Genomic DNA, 15,509 nt, shown 5'->3' with positions numbered 1-15,509 from the left:
AAAATACTGTGTCAGGGCAGCTGATTGCCTGCTCATTTCAGTTTGCTTACTTTTTACAAATAAATTGCTAGACAAATGAATAAAAAGAGAGCGTTAACTTCAGACAATCATATTCATAATACAGCTCCATTATGGCTCCTGAGGCTTTACGTCTAAATTAGAGTTATTTCTGAAATTAGCTATATCATTTTTTTGGCTCATTTCTTTTCTCCTGGAAAAGGTGGGAGGAATCTTATAGTGACAGCAAGAACATGGGGTGCAGGAGGAAAGGGGCTTGCTCACAGTTTACTTGCACGAAGCTGTGCAAGCTTCACATGCTCAGGTTAGAAAACCTCTTAGGTCCGCTTGGGTCTTGGGAGCGATCCCAGGTGGATTTGGGCGGAAGATGGTGCACACTGTGCCAACTATGCATACAGAGTTCTGCAGGCCTATAGCCAGGCATAATCATATCCCTTTCCTTACAATTTTGGCGTCCTTATTTTTTATTTAGTGCTCCCCTTTGTAGGCACAAGCAACTTGATACTGCATGTGCATACAGCACCTGAGACCATCAGCTTGTTTCAGGCATGAACCAGACTGCAGAGACTCTGGTGTTTCACATGTTTAAAAGCTCTTCTATTCCTATCTTTCAATTTTTCACATTCATCTTACTCTGGAGGTGCCACTTTCTGGTAGATTTTCAAGTATTCTTATTTTTGATAGTTTTTACATCCTGTTATTATCCTATAAGTGCTAAATGATAATGATTCATCTGTTCATTTCAATAGATACACAGGTATTTGCAGAATGGTTGCTAACCAGGGGCTGTTAATTACACAAGAAGATAATTTCATGTAAATGTTGGTCTTAAAAAACTAACTGCATCCCTGGTTTTTTGCCCAAAAAAGCAACTATTTGGATTCATTTTTTTTAATTTTGTGGGGTTTTTTGTTACTTCTTGTTCACACACAAGTGAAGGAAGTGATTGATTCATCGGACTGAATGAAAAATGCAACATAATTGCTGTGGTCTGTCCAGCCTGAATTATGTGCTGCTGGCACAGGAACAAGTATATAATACCTCATCTGTTTACTGCTCTGATCAACCTTGCCATTTGAACCGGTGGCTAACAAAAGAGAGAGGAAATCCACAGTTTGCAGATAGTGTGAGGCAGGAGTTGGCAAACAGCTATTACATGTCCAAAAAGGGATCATGGGCAAATTTTGCCTGATAATCTATAAGGTTGATAAAAGGGAGGGGATACATTCTTAGCCTGAATTAAAACTGTCAGCTTTGGGAAGGGTTTATGTGTGCATGTGTGAGTGAGGTTTTCCCCACTTCTCTCCTTCCCAAGGCTTGATCTGATCTGTTGGCCTGTGATGCATGAGGTCCTCCCATGTGCTGTAAGGAGGTCGATTCACATAAAATCATGGAATCATAGTCAGAGAATGGTTTGGGTTGGAAGGGACCTTAAAGCTCATCTAGTTCCAAATCCCTATCACAGGCAGGGACATCTTCCACTAGACCATTTTACTCCAAGCCCTTATGTCCAACCTGGCCTTGAGCACTGCCAGGGATGCGGCAGTCACGGCTTTCTGTTCTAGAGTCTCACCACCCTCATAGTAGTTTTGGTTGGCTTTAATTTTTGTGGCTTAAGCAATGTCAATCCTCAGGTTTATATGTATGAGACCATAAATCTTTACAGAAGACCTCCACTGCTTGTGAGAATGTTTATGGCACAAATAAGAGCAGCTGATAACACAGCATCTCTCTGCATCCCTTGGTCTTTTTTGTGGGTTGGTGCAGTCCTTCTTCATAACAGGAGCATCTTTTTAACGTGTTTCTGAACTTAAGAAAAGCTGGGGTTAATGAAGTGACATTTACCGTCTAGAACAAAACTTTCTCTAGAAATACTTCACCAAGTGATTCTTGTCCTGCATTCACATCTGGATGCAGTGTCCTGTTCTTCTTTATCCTTTAAAGACATAAGATGGTTTAAGGAACATAAAAAGATCTCACAGAAAACCAGTTTCTTCACCATCTGTGTTTCTATTCCCTCCACTGTTAGTCTTATTGGCAAAAATCCATGTCTATGCATAAAAGTAAAGAATACATTAAACTTAGAAAGCCATTAACTGATAACTAAAATCACAGACAGAAGGACCACAGAGCTTTAAATCAAGTATTCAAAGTATTCAAGCTCAAAATAAGCATTTGACCTCAGTGGTAGCAAGTGCAGGGTTCCTGGTGGTATTGGCAAGCTGGATTCAAACTCAGAGTTGCACAAGTCCACAAGGGTTTTTCCCTTTAAATCACATCATCCTTGGATTTAAAAGCTTGAGCTGAAATCCATAATAAGCAATGAGAGCTGGAAACCTGACTATCTGGCTTTGCCCAGGTAGGATCCGTGCCGTTAACAAACATCCATGCTACAAGCAAACAGTGTTTGCTTTCACGTTTTCCTCCCATATTTGAACACTGATTTTTATCAATTCTTGGCTTTAAAATTCAGATCAAGCTCTTACGATTTTTGCTCCTGACCTTCATTACACTTCTTTTCTTTTGCAGCTGTCAGATTAAAGTGATTTATACTTTCTAAAGTTAAAGCATATTTCCGATGATCGTGATAATTATCTTCCAGATAAGAGTTCATCATGTTTAAGACATTAGGTCGACAGGGAGGTGTAATGGCAGCCATAAGTCACATGAGGACTTACCTCCTGGGGACTGTCTTGATGTATACCCAGGGAAAGATGCCCCAGTGGGCTTTCAGCTCCAACACAGAGCCAGCAGTACCAAAACTTCTGCCCTTGAGCTTCTTCAACACATAACCCCATGTATCTTCCAGTATAATTATTGTTAGCATACATTTTGGGATGCTATTTGCAATTAGCATTACATTGACCTTTCTTCATAAGGCAAACATGGCAGATGTCATTCACGTGCTAGACAGCTCTTTTCCCTCAATAGATTTTTATTCGGCAATTGAATAAATACCCACATAATTTTGTAGGCTGAAGGATACTGGCTTTTTTATTTGCATCGCATAATTACATTCACAGAAAGCATATTTTAATGTGTTATGTTTTCAATATAAATTTATTTCATTTCATATGAAAGGAAAATTTAATTTTACTTTCCAAATATAAATTGGATCTACTAAAATGCAATGGACTGTAAAGTAGATGGAAGTTATTTTTATGTGGAAAATATTCTTTCTACGAGAATTAATTGGTCCTTACTTTCAAATATGTGTTCTCTATGTATATGGTGTTAGCTGGCTGTAAAATTTATTACCACCTGAACTATTCATCCTCATATTTCAGGACACTGAATATCATAAAGATTGTTCCCTTACGCTGAGGTGAATGCTAGCTCAAAGCACAATCATTTCAATTTCAAAATGATAAAAGACAGTAAGTGAAAATGCATGAGAAGTTTCAAGAACTGTGGGGGAAAAAAAAAAACACCACCTTTTGAACTGTTGAATTCTACCAGTCAAATCATAATCTATTTGCTGATTTCGAAGGTAAATTTTCACAGATACTATCATATGAGACATAAATCTGATTTTCCAAGATACTAGGTGTACATCAAGAAGGTCCCAAAGAGGCAAATCCTCATGTGGTACAAAGGGCTGTGGGGTGATTGCAACAAATCTCTGAAAACTCTATTATCCCCAACGAAGCACCAAAATACCAGCTCTGACGCAGATAACTTCTGTAGCAGGAAGAGCTGAGCTGTGCTGCTAGACAGAGACTTGCTTGCCATCGTGCTGCCTCTTCCCATTGCCACCCCAAGGCCCCTGTTGCATGCTGACCAAATGCATTGCAGAGTACCACTCTTTTGGTTCATATCCTGAACAAACACTCAGGGTTCACACAGAAGTCAGCAGCTCAACAAGAGCAGCGGGTGAAGTCAAAGATACCAGCTCACTTTCCCCATGGAGATTTCTGACTAACTTTAACAGGTTGCCATGGGTATCTTGGAGGGGTCTTACCCAGTAGAAGTCATTGCAGCTGGGCATGTGCCTAACTGACTGCAGCATCTAGACCTTCATTAGTGACATCCACTGCCGCAGAGAACAGCACTTACAGACAGGCTTTAACGCTGCTTTCCAAAGCAGATTTGAGTTTTTAAGCACGTATTTGCTAATGTATTTTTAAGCCATGCAACTTTACCTTTTGAAATAACTTGCACCTCATTTTTTCACCTTAAAAAAGGAACTTTCTTGATGCATAATAATACAGGGTTTTTTTCTAGTTGAGCTGCAGAACATGCTGTCAGATTTAGACATTAGATTAGGTATTAGGGAAAGATTTTTCACCATGAGGATGTTGAGACACTGGAAGAAGTTGGCCAGAGAAGCTGTGGGTGCTCCATCACTGGCAGTGTTCAAGGCCAGGTTGGACACAGGGGCTTGGAGCAAGCTGCTCTAGTGGAAGGTGTCCCTGCTCATGGCAGGGGTTGGAACTGGATGAGCTTTAAGGTCCCTTCAAACCCAAACCAGTATATGATTGAACAAAACCAGTGGTTTCCTGCGCAGAAGCTTTCCAAGGCAGCAAAGAATCAAGCCATGGCAAAGCACTGTTGCTGACCCAGTCACTCCCCAAGCAAATCCCCCTAAACTGCTACCCCTGCCTTGCCACTTGAGCCATGCTTTCTTTACCTGGTATTCCTTAAATAAAGACAGCTAGTCTAGTTTTTGCTCAATTACTTCATATAATTGCAGAATATGTGGAGTTCAACTGGGAAACTAGCATGGAGCTGTAAAAATGGTGCAGTGGTAGCAGTCACTATAGGAGGAATAAATCCGCTTTGGTGTGAGAATCCCCTCCGGGACATCTTCCAATTCTGCAGTAATTTTCTTCCCCCGTAACTGTGTTTTAGTCTCACTGCAGCTGATGTATCATACTGGAGAGCAGCAATATATGAAGAAATGAAACTCCTTTTGTTGCTTTTCTTTAAGGTACTTGCTATTTGTTCAGCAAAGCCTGTTTTACGTTATCGCATGAAGGACAGAAGAGAAAGCAGCTGTTTCAGAGATTTGACCTTGTGATAAAGATGGACTAAGAATTGCTTAGGAACAGGTTGGTGTCTTAAGACAGAAAGCTGTCTAATAAGAATCCTGATGTAGTTCTTTGGGCCATCAATAATTGCTGGGGATCTGCCCCCCTGTGTTGTACTCATTTTATGGTTTCAGATACTGCACTTGGAAAAAGGCACAAGTAGATATTTGCCATTGCCTCTGCCTTTGATATTCAAGCAGGCCAGGCTTAGGGAAGAAGTTGGACCATCGGCAAGGTAAAATATGTGCAAAGAATCCTAGCAGAGTGCCTATTAACTCTGCCTTTAAAAGACAAATACCCTCATTATATCGTTTTGGCAACCTTTTCAGAATTACTGTGAGAAACCAGCAGTACATACTGGTAAACCATGGGACCTGGCAAACTTTGAAGAGATTTGAGATTGAGGCTGATTGAGATTCATAGATAAAGCCAGCCCTGTGCGAAATCTCTATTATTCTCAACAAAAAAAAAAAAAGATAGCTGTGCCGCAGAGATCACAGAAATGTATTTTCATGGAAGGCATAAGCTGAAGCTGATGTGAGTCATCTTTTGTGAATCAGAGTTGACCAAGCATCCTACAATGGAGAGAGCGTATTTCTGTTCTTTGTTATGCTGTTTTTACATGATGATCCTTTTATGATATTTCTGTGGAGATCTCCCTTTTTCTGAGAATTGAGATAAATGTCAAGATGGCCCCAGAAGATACAAAGCAAGAGTCAGATAGGCATGAGCTTTGGACCACACTGATCCTACCTGCTTCTAGAAAATTAGTATCATCCTCTTTGTTTGCATCAGCTTTGATTAGGAACCTCTCCAAACAATTGCTGCAATTGGTCATTGAAGTTATATCACAGCCAAACAGTTGCTATTCTTATCACAAATAAGTCTCATTTTTAATGGATTGACCAGCAAAAAATATGGGCAATACACAGGTTTACTATTTTGTATATATCCTTTTCCTCACTCTTTTTATCTCCCAGCTTCTTCTTTCTTCTTGAGCCTGTCTTTCCACAGCTCTTCCACATAATGAAGTAGCTAAAGAAACTAAGAATACATATATCAGGGTTGTGGTTTTTTGCAGTGATATTTCAGCTGCAGATGCTTTTATGAAGGGAAGCCAGAAAAATGAAGTCTCAAATCAACAGATGAGAGCAACCTGCTGCAGTGTATCCTCCTATTAGCAACCATCTCACAAGCAACATGTAAGAAATGAAAACAGAGAGTAGCTCAGTACCCTGTCAGTGTTGTCCTGTGCCAGAACTGCAAGCTCCAATGCACACCGCTATCTGGAAATTTGGGTTTGCCCTTCACAGACTTGGCCACCAGTGTTTGTCAGCACAGTGCTGTCAAGTCTTGGGTGATTTGAGCTAATCCAGAAGCACACACTGAGGGTTCTCCAGCAGAAATCAAAGCATTTTGGGAAATCATACTGGGAGGAGTTAGCAGCTTTTCCAAGAGGATCCTTATGTACACACTTATGTAATTTTAACATATAACACATGAAGTTCCACATCTTAATCCAGTTTCTTTACCACCTATGCTGATTTCAAGCTACTTCCACATAATAGTATTATTGGTGTTTCCAAATATTTGATTTAATGGGCATTAGTATCTAATGATGTACCCACTAAAACCACTGTAATATTTACTGTTGCTTTCAAACCCTTTCTCCACAACAAATTCTTTAGAATAAACAAAACACCCAGAAAATATGTGTAGATGCAGGAGACATATTTCTAAGTAGCTTTGCATTAAATTATTCATATTTTTCATCATGACAACCTGAGATTAGTCGCCAAAAAAGTCAGGGTATTTCCTATGGATAAACAATGCGATGGTGCTGCTTTTCTTTTCACCCAGTGTAAACAGCAGTTAAATAACACCTGATATATTGCATGAATTAGAAGTTTCCCCAAAGCCTGATTTCATTCAAGTTGATAATTTGGTTAAACAATAATATCCAGAAACTACAACCTTTTAATAAAGATATTCACTGCTGGCAAAAAACCTCATCCTGCTCTCTGTGCCTTTCATACAGCTTCTAAAGGTTCTCCACACTTTGTTACTTAATTATGCATCATGTTTACCATACTCATTTTACAATTACACGAGGACGTGGTTGTAAGCAGCAGATGCTATGGGAGGCAAGGAGGAGCCTCGGTTATCTGATAGCTCCCTTGATTCACTTTCCTGCCCCAGAAATAGGAAGCAACTTTGATTGCTCCTTGTAAAGAGTCAGAGACAAGCCTCAAGGTATCCCAGCAGCTATTTGTGGTTGTCACACATGGCGACTGGTTAAAGAGCTGTACTATTTATATTGTTGTCTCACTTTGAATGGAGATGCATAATATGTTTATAATGGCTATAGATACACCAGACCGTGTTCTGTCCATCAGATATGTGTGTAGCCAGATCTAGCACGGATACGCATTATTGCACACGTGTTTAACCAAACAAGGCTCCCTTGCTGTGGCAAAAATCAGACAAAGGAAGCAACAGCCTCCCTGATTCCAGGATCTTCAAGGGGATGACAGAGCAGATTCTCAGGAATGTTGTAGTAAACCATTATGTGGCAAACTGCTCTGATGTGACTGGGAATAGAGTTATGACAATAGAGCACCAGCCGTATGCTTAAGCCCTCTGGTCAGCTCCACACACATAAGCAGGATTGCTCCGTGTGCAGGACAAATAGGGATTTCTTGACATATTAAATCCACCATGAGTCCCAAACAGCTGGACCTGACTAGAGAGAGAGGCAAAACATGGTAGCAAAGCCACATCTTGGGTGAGCACCTTCCTTTTGGTGTTCACTGGAGCAACAGGGTCTCTCTAGGAGCTTGTCTCTAAATTTGGCAGAATGCTCCTTTGCTCCCAATTCAGATACAAGGGTAGCAATGATAGGTTTACTCACCATCAGCTCTTCTGTTAGAGGGGATTTGGGTATTTTACTGTCTGTGTGGATAATTACAAAGTCTCCCTGTTGGAGCAGATAACATACAGCTGAGGATGCTCAGTCAGCTGCCCATCATGCTTTATTTCAGTCCTTCCTTTTGCACTTGCAGTCCTTTCTATCCTGCGTGCCTATACTTCTAAGCAATTCCTACTTACTGAAGGTAAGACAAATGACCAAAACTGAAGCTTGCCCAGAGGCAGATATGGTTTTTCTTACATTAATTAAAGAAATTAGGAGATGATGAAGGCGTCGCCACAGGAAATATTTCAGGTTTTATGTCACAGGCTGATAAGTTTTGACTTAGAGAACAGATTTTTAAATCCCTCATCGCCGGCTTTCAGCATGTCCCTTGCCAAAAGTAACAAGCAAGCACAAACACAAACTGCTCTCAGGAGTAAATTGCCACTAGTAGTAAAGCTGGGGCTCTTAATTATGCTGAACCTCATTGCTCTCCTTTTTTGTGAGTCTTCAAGGTTTGCTCAAATGAGAAGGCTGAAATCAGAAATTTCACCTTGTAACTGGTCAAAGTCTTCAGTTTAAGAGACATCAGCTTTCTCCTTCAATAACGGAGTGAAATCATTCCTGTTGTTCTCCCACATAGGCAAATGTCATTTTTCTTCAAACTTTTCTGATGTCTCCAAAACCTATTTTTCACAATTTATGATTTTTCAAGCCCATTTACATTCCCATTGAATATCAATAGTTGTCCAGAAATACTAAATGGTAATGAGAAAAGCTGAAGGGCACTCATACATGGAAGAAAAAGGAGGCTGAATGTCTTTAATTTGTCCCTTTCCTGTGTTAGTGGCTAATTTCAAAACTGTGACCATTTCAAATAGTTTTATGCACACATTTGAAAGACAAGACTTCACTATATTGACAGATCCCATTCCCAAAAGATAAAACTACAGGTTTTTGACAGTTTTTCCAAAGACAGAAGTCTTTTATTAGATCATAAATTATTGGGAGGACAGAGTTGATAGACTTCTTTAGGCTGATAATGTACTTTGAAAGAAAAGGCAGTTTTACACTTCTGCAAAATCGTATTTAAAATATTTATATACCTATCAACGGAGACACTGAGGTAATTCACCTATGGGTCACTGGTTCAAAACCAAACCAGCTCTTTTACACCTCAAACGTGTCGCCTTCTGACAGCTGTAAAGTTGCCTAGATCTTTTTGTTATGATCCTATTAAGCTTGCTCCTTGCATTGTATAGTCCTCTGGGATAAAATCTGGCAACATCCAGAGTGGCGTAGGACTGGATAGGAAAGAATATAAAGTTGAACTTTTTGGGTTAGCAAATTTTCAGAATGAGGTGGGTGAGATATCACAGGACCAAGCAATAACTTCCCTACTCGCATTAATACAATATGCACTGTTAGGAAATGCACTGAATATAGCTCATAAACCATCTAGTCTGCTGTACACAGAATGCCTGCAGTCTCATGAAATGTTATTCTTTTGCTTTATCTTGTTAGTATCATGTGAAGCTTCATTAAGCCGCCAGATGAATCATATAGTAATTGGATATAATGAATTTAATTATGTAATTTCTTTTTTCATAATGAAACAAAGTCATATTTTACGAACAGGCAAAGTATTGTTTGGAGTTACAGATTTAAGTTAATATTTGGCAAGAAAAGCACAACTGAGGACTAATGGCTCTTCTCCTTTTTTTCCCCTTTGCTTTTATCTGACCTTCACTGTTTGGATTTGTCTATGTAGGGAGCACAGCCACATCTGTGCTAAACAAAGGAAACTTCACGTGCATGGTCTGTGAGCACTGGTGGAAGGTGAAACACTCTCCAGCACGTCATCCTCAGTGTGCATGGTAGAGCCAATTACTGAGAGCAGGTCTCATGCCTGGAGGAAACAAAGTGGGGATAACCAAGCATCACCACCGGAACTACCCTAATGAACCCGCCTCAAGGTCCAGTATCTTCATATCATCATAGAATCATACAATGGTTTGGGTTGGAAGAGACCTTTAAAGCTCATCCAGTTCCAAACCCCCTGCCATAGGCAGGGACACCTTCCACTAGAGCAGCTTGCTCAAAGTCTTATCGAACCCGGCCTTGAACATTTCCACTTTCCTCCATTAGTGGTCGGAAATGGGTGTTTCTTTTTGGGGTTGACCCCAGCAGCTAGCAGGGGGTAAGAAATCAACAACTCTGTGTTAGGATCAACTCTCTGCTGTACCTGCTGTCAAGGCATGCCAATCTAGCTGCTAACAATTAAACAATATCATCTCTATAGGAAGGTCCTTTGCCTGGAGCCTGATCCTTCTGCTCACAGGTGCCACCGGTTCTTCTGTGAGATGGAGGGGCTCAGAGTCTCCCAGAGACAGCTCGACATTTCACAGGGTGAGGTATTAATGTCAGCCCTTCCCTTCCTAACTCCCATTAATGACTTTCTGATGACCTGTGCTTATAATATCCTCCACCCTTCTCACAACTTGGCCATTGAGGATGTTCCAAGGAAATGAAACCTAATGATAAAACAGTACTTGAAATATCAACATCCCTGGCCTAATTAGAGCCGGGCCAATGGGCCCTAATTGCATAACTGAAATGCACCCAGTTGAGTTCTTTCTATTGTAACTTGACTACACATCTCGGCTCTGATTAATGGGGCCAGCGCTGCAAACTAAAATGCAGTTAATTTATTGTAAGTTTTATTAGGCATATAAAAGGAGACCAGGAATTACTAGCCTTTCGTTGCTAGAGATACATTTCATCTATGACTCAGACCAGATTCTTCACAGATTAAGCTTGTTAATTTTACTTATTGCCAACATTCTTCACCACATTGCTGGAGCGAGAGCCACAGGCTCTTGTCTAGAGCGGGCGGTATGAAAAGAACCGGGGGCCTTGGACAACAGTAACATTAACTACTTTGTCCTTTTAATTCATCTAATTACATGCAAGAAAAAAGAAACAGACCATTTGCAGGCTGCCTTTAGTTGCCTTTCTGCAGTGATGCTGAGCCAGTGCTTTTGTAGGCTTTTTGTTGTCTTATTAGCGAGCTTTTGTTCAGAGAGATGGTTAAAGCCATTTTCAGCAGCTAGCGAGATGAAACAGTTTCAATAAGGACACAATGTACTTGTTTAAATTACCTTTCAAAATGCTTGAAACCATTAAGGGGGAGGTGCTACAAATAAAAGTTGGATTTTTTTTTTGTTATAATGTTTTACCCTAATAATAGCTTTTATTTTATTATAATCCATTAGTTGACAATATTATTCTATAGATTATTAGGCAGCAATTTTGTTATTTCATCACACTTTCAGCACTCACTCACAGAGCTGGAAACCACAAATCTCTGTATAATATGCTTTCAATTTTGTTAAAATCTGTATTTAACCGGTTTGGCTGTGAAACATCTTGGCAGAAAATGTGCTTTTAATTCTATCCTGATTAGCGTAACAGTTGACAAGGCTGAGTAGTGACATGATGGTATCTTATTTTCTACTATTCCTACTGTTACCTTTTCCCTGACCGATTTTATTTACTATTTTCACTTCCCCACAGCTAACAAGTCCAAGCATACTCCGCAACTTCCACTAAAGGGAATTTATCCCTTGTTGAATGAGCATCTTAGTTAGAAAATCTAATTAAAAAGAGCTGATGTTCCCAGTTTGCTGGCAGGCTAATAGTAATGCGAGGCTTTTGAAAAATATAGTGCCTACAGGTAAAATAAAAGTGTATTTAGCACTGTATATTTAGCAGTGGTCACAAACAGAAGGTGATTCAGAATTGTAGCTGGGAAATAAGGCAGGCAAGACTTCTTGGTTAATGTAGGGAAAATGGTCATATGTTTTCCAGTTCTGTTCACTTACCTAAAATTGCGTTAGTGTTGTGGCTGTGGCTGAGCTTTCTGCAAGGTGTGAAATTTGGAGTGTAATTCTCTTCAATAAAAATTTACATGTAATCTGCATATTTTTCTAATTATTGGAAGTGAACTGAGTGCTGAGGAAAGATTTCTCATGCGATGTGCAGAGCTAAACTAGCAAGCCAGGAGAGACCAGCAAGTACGACTTCTTTTGTCGCTGTGTATGACCTGGGTGCAAATCGTGCGACCTTAACTGGCTGAACTGGGAAATTTGGCATTTATGCTTCATTTATACTGAGCTTGGTCTGGTTGACCTCCATCTGTGGGATCAAAGCCTCTTTTCACTCTGCCCCCACACCTTCTGCTGGTTTTGGTGTGTGCCATGGAGACCTAATGTGTGGACCACAACGACTGTGTGATTGAATCAGCTTCATGGGAACGCTGTATTGATACGTACCTTCAAAATGAGATCTGCTATTGTAAACCAAGGGGAATGAAGCTGTGATGGGCAGTGAGCAAGCAAGGAGAAAGGCTACAGGAGCTGTACCCGAATCCATTTCTTGCTACTAAACCCTGCACAGGTTATTTTCAATGGTTCATATTCTCTCTGCATTTTATATCTCAAACCAATCAGGCTAATACAGCATTTGCAGTGTCATTTACGCAAATTACAACAGGATTTTATAGTCAATTTCCCAATGAAAAAATCAGGAATATTATAGTGGTGGATTCTGGCATGAGCATACAGGGCGAACCTGTGCCCAGAAGCACTGTCCATATAAAAGCAACAGTCCCTGTCATATCAAGACAGCCCCTCCTGATCCATCACTTATGCTTGGAAGGAAGCATTAAGCCTTGTTCAAGTCCATCCTGGCCAGTTCCTGAGGTCAGATTTAGCAGCTTTAGGGCTGATGTAATTTTTGCCATTGACTGTGATCCCACAGGCTGGTCCCCAAAGGAAACACCACGGAAGCTTTCACTGTCGGTCTTGGCACGCCTCAGGATGTACTCACGTAGATCAGACAGCAAGATGAGACCTAAGACACCGGATAAATATTTTTCCACAATGTAACATGAAGTTCATTGAGAACAAGAGCAAAACAGACCCATGCTCTAAGGACTCATTTAACTGGCTCAAACCACGTACAGTATGTGTAACAAGTTTATCCCAACATATTACTTATTGTGAGAAGATGCTTCCCCCACAGGTTGCCAATACTCTAACACATGATTTGTGATTCAGAGATGCTGATCAAAGCATTGTAAGGAGGGAGTGCAGCTTTGCCTGTACACGAGCAAATTTTGGCCTCAGTCCAAGGAAAAATGTGAATGTTTGATTAAAGTTGGACAAATGTAGGGGAAAAAAACCCTTGACTTTGAGCACACACAGGATGGATCAGGACCTTAGCTCATGCGTGTTTTGTACATTGGCTGAGCTGACTGCTGACTTTGTGTATCCGGAGTGTGATTACAGTTTGTCTTCCAGAGCAGTCATAGAAGAAACCTTTTTAGATAAGGAATGTTAGGAAACCCTGTTTCCTTATTAACATTTATTTTCCTCAAGTGAAACTGGAACGGGGTCGCATAAAGGCATGTTTTGTGATTTAAAATCTTCAGTCTTCCTGTAGATGTGTGTGGTGTATGCCAAGATTTGGTGCTGTGGTGTGTTATAAGAGATTGGATAGATTCATTTGCAGTGAGACTTAGTGCCTCTTCCAGTGCCCTGATTTGTGCACGCTGGCTCCTAAGTATGAATATGAAGCCAGGGAAAAGCTACACCACGTTAAATAGCTAGTTCCCTAGCTGAACAATCTAATAGGTGAATAATAAACTTATAGGTATATGATGTGCTTTATGGGATTTTAAGAGAGTTTTTTCTTTTCCTTATCTTTCTCACTACTTCCAGACAAACCAGAAAATAATTCAGGGAAATTTACCAGTGAAAATGAATTCTTACATAACATTATCAACAAATCCGAAAGCACCCATATTCTGTTATACCTTAAATTGCTGGCGTGATTTATAATATCTAGCAGAGAGAATATAATGTTCCCCAAGTTCTCTTCCAGATAGATATTTTTAATAAAAAATAATAAAACTTAAAATTATGCAGGGAATCAAGAATATGCCAAATGTGTGTGCAACTTACGGCAACTACAGGAGACTAATAGTAATTTTTGTTCTCTCCAAAATGTAACTCATTTCTTTTTAATGGTAATACGTTTGCTCCAAGTGCGTCTCTTAAGGCAGACAGAGGAAAAACTATAAAGACCTCACACAAATAGTTCTTTTGATATTCTTTCTGATAAGGCCACCCTTTTAGGGAACAAAAATTAAGTTGGGCCGCGCATTGTAACATCCATGTGTTTGACCATTGAACGCAATGTGTGGCCATTAGAAATAAAAGAAAAATCAATAGGGTTTCATTAAAACAGCAGGCAATCAGGGCTACGGCACTAGCTTAATTACAGTTTCAGTAGCATTTGCTTTAATTGGAAAGAATAAAAGAAGTGAAGTGGAGTGAATGAAGAAATTAGCATATCTATCACTGTTGTCACATTGTACTGTGGCCTTAAAGCACTGTTTGCTCTTTAGTATCCCTGATGCTTTGTGAGGCCTTGAAAAAATATGGAAAGGCAATTAGCAAATAATCAGATTGCACCTTTGCAGGATTCTAATTAAAGATCTTTATAATGCCGGGAATGCATTTTTTTTTTATCTTTATGATATACAACAGATATAATTTGCATCTCTTGCGTTCACGGAGCATTGTGCATACATACATATAGCTGATAGAAGAGGAAGGGGTTTGTGCTCTCCATTGGATGTCCTTGTCCTCCACTGGGAGTTATCCTGCAGATTGCTGTGACACAAGAAACCCTCTTCATAGAGCAGCAACCTCTGGCAACTAGGTGACTGTCCAGGCACTAGGTTACTTCTTAGTAAAGGGGCAAGAAATGAAGTCAGGGCAAACAATTGTGTTTCCTGAGCTTGTGGCAGGGGCAGCAGAAAGACATATACAGATTCATGCTGCCCTCAGCCATGAGCTGGTGTGAGTAGACAGTGTGGTGGCCCATAATGCCTTTTATTCCTCTATACAAGGTGATTCCTATATTCCTATACAATGTGATGCCCCATAAAGTTCACTGCCAGGCTCCTGTCTCTTGGAGACCCTCCAAGACCTGTGAGTGTTTCAGGTCTAGAACAAACACCTACTCCACATGCAGAAGACAAGCCACCCCATCTGATGTTTTCCTGCAATTGCAGTCAGTGGCAGCAGGCATCACCACCAGTCCTGGCAGTCCAAGGGTGACGCCAGGATGTGTTTGGGTTCCTCCTAAAGCAATCTTAAAAGCTGAAGCTATCAAAGACATTTCTTTACAGGCACATCAATTTCATAGATTCACTACCTGTCAGCAACCAAATGGAATCTGGGGCAGTTCATTTCACTTCTATCTTGCCCTATCAGAATTAGGAATAAAACTCTTCCTTCACACTTACAAAAAGATCAACCAGTAAAGTGGCATTTTTACCTCTTTTATGCAGATGTCTTTTGAGGCCAACAGCTACACCAAAACACAGTTAGTGATAGTAAGATCACAGGTAGGCCAAAAAATGTGTAGAAGAGCTAATATATTATTCTTACTACTCCTGAAAAGTTAATTCAAATGTC

Source organism: Lathamus discolor, chromosome 3, assembly GCF_037157495.1.
Source record: "Lathamus discolor isolate bLatDis1 chromosome 3, bLatDis1.hap1, whole genome shotgun sequence".
Lineage (NCBI taxonomy): Eukaryota > Metazoa > Chordata > Aves > Psittaciformes > Psittacidae > Lathamus > Lathamus discolor.
Note: the sequence above shows the minus strand (reverse complement) of the source record.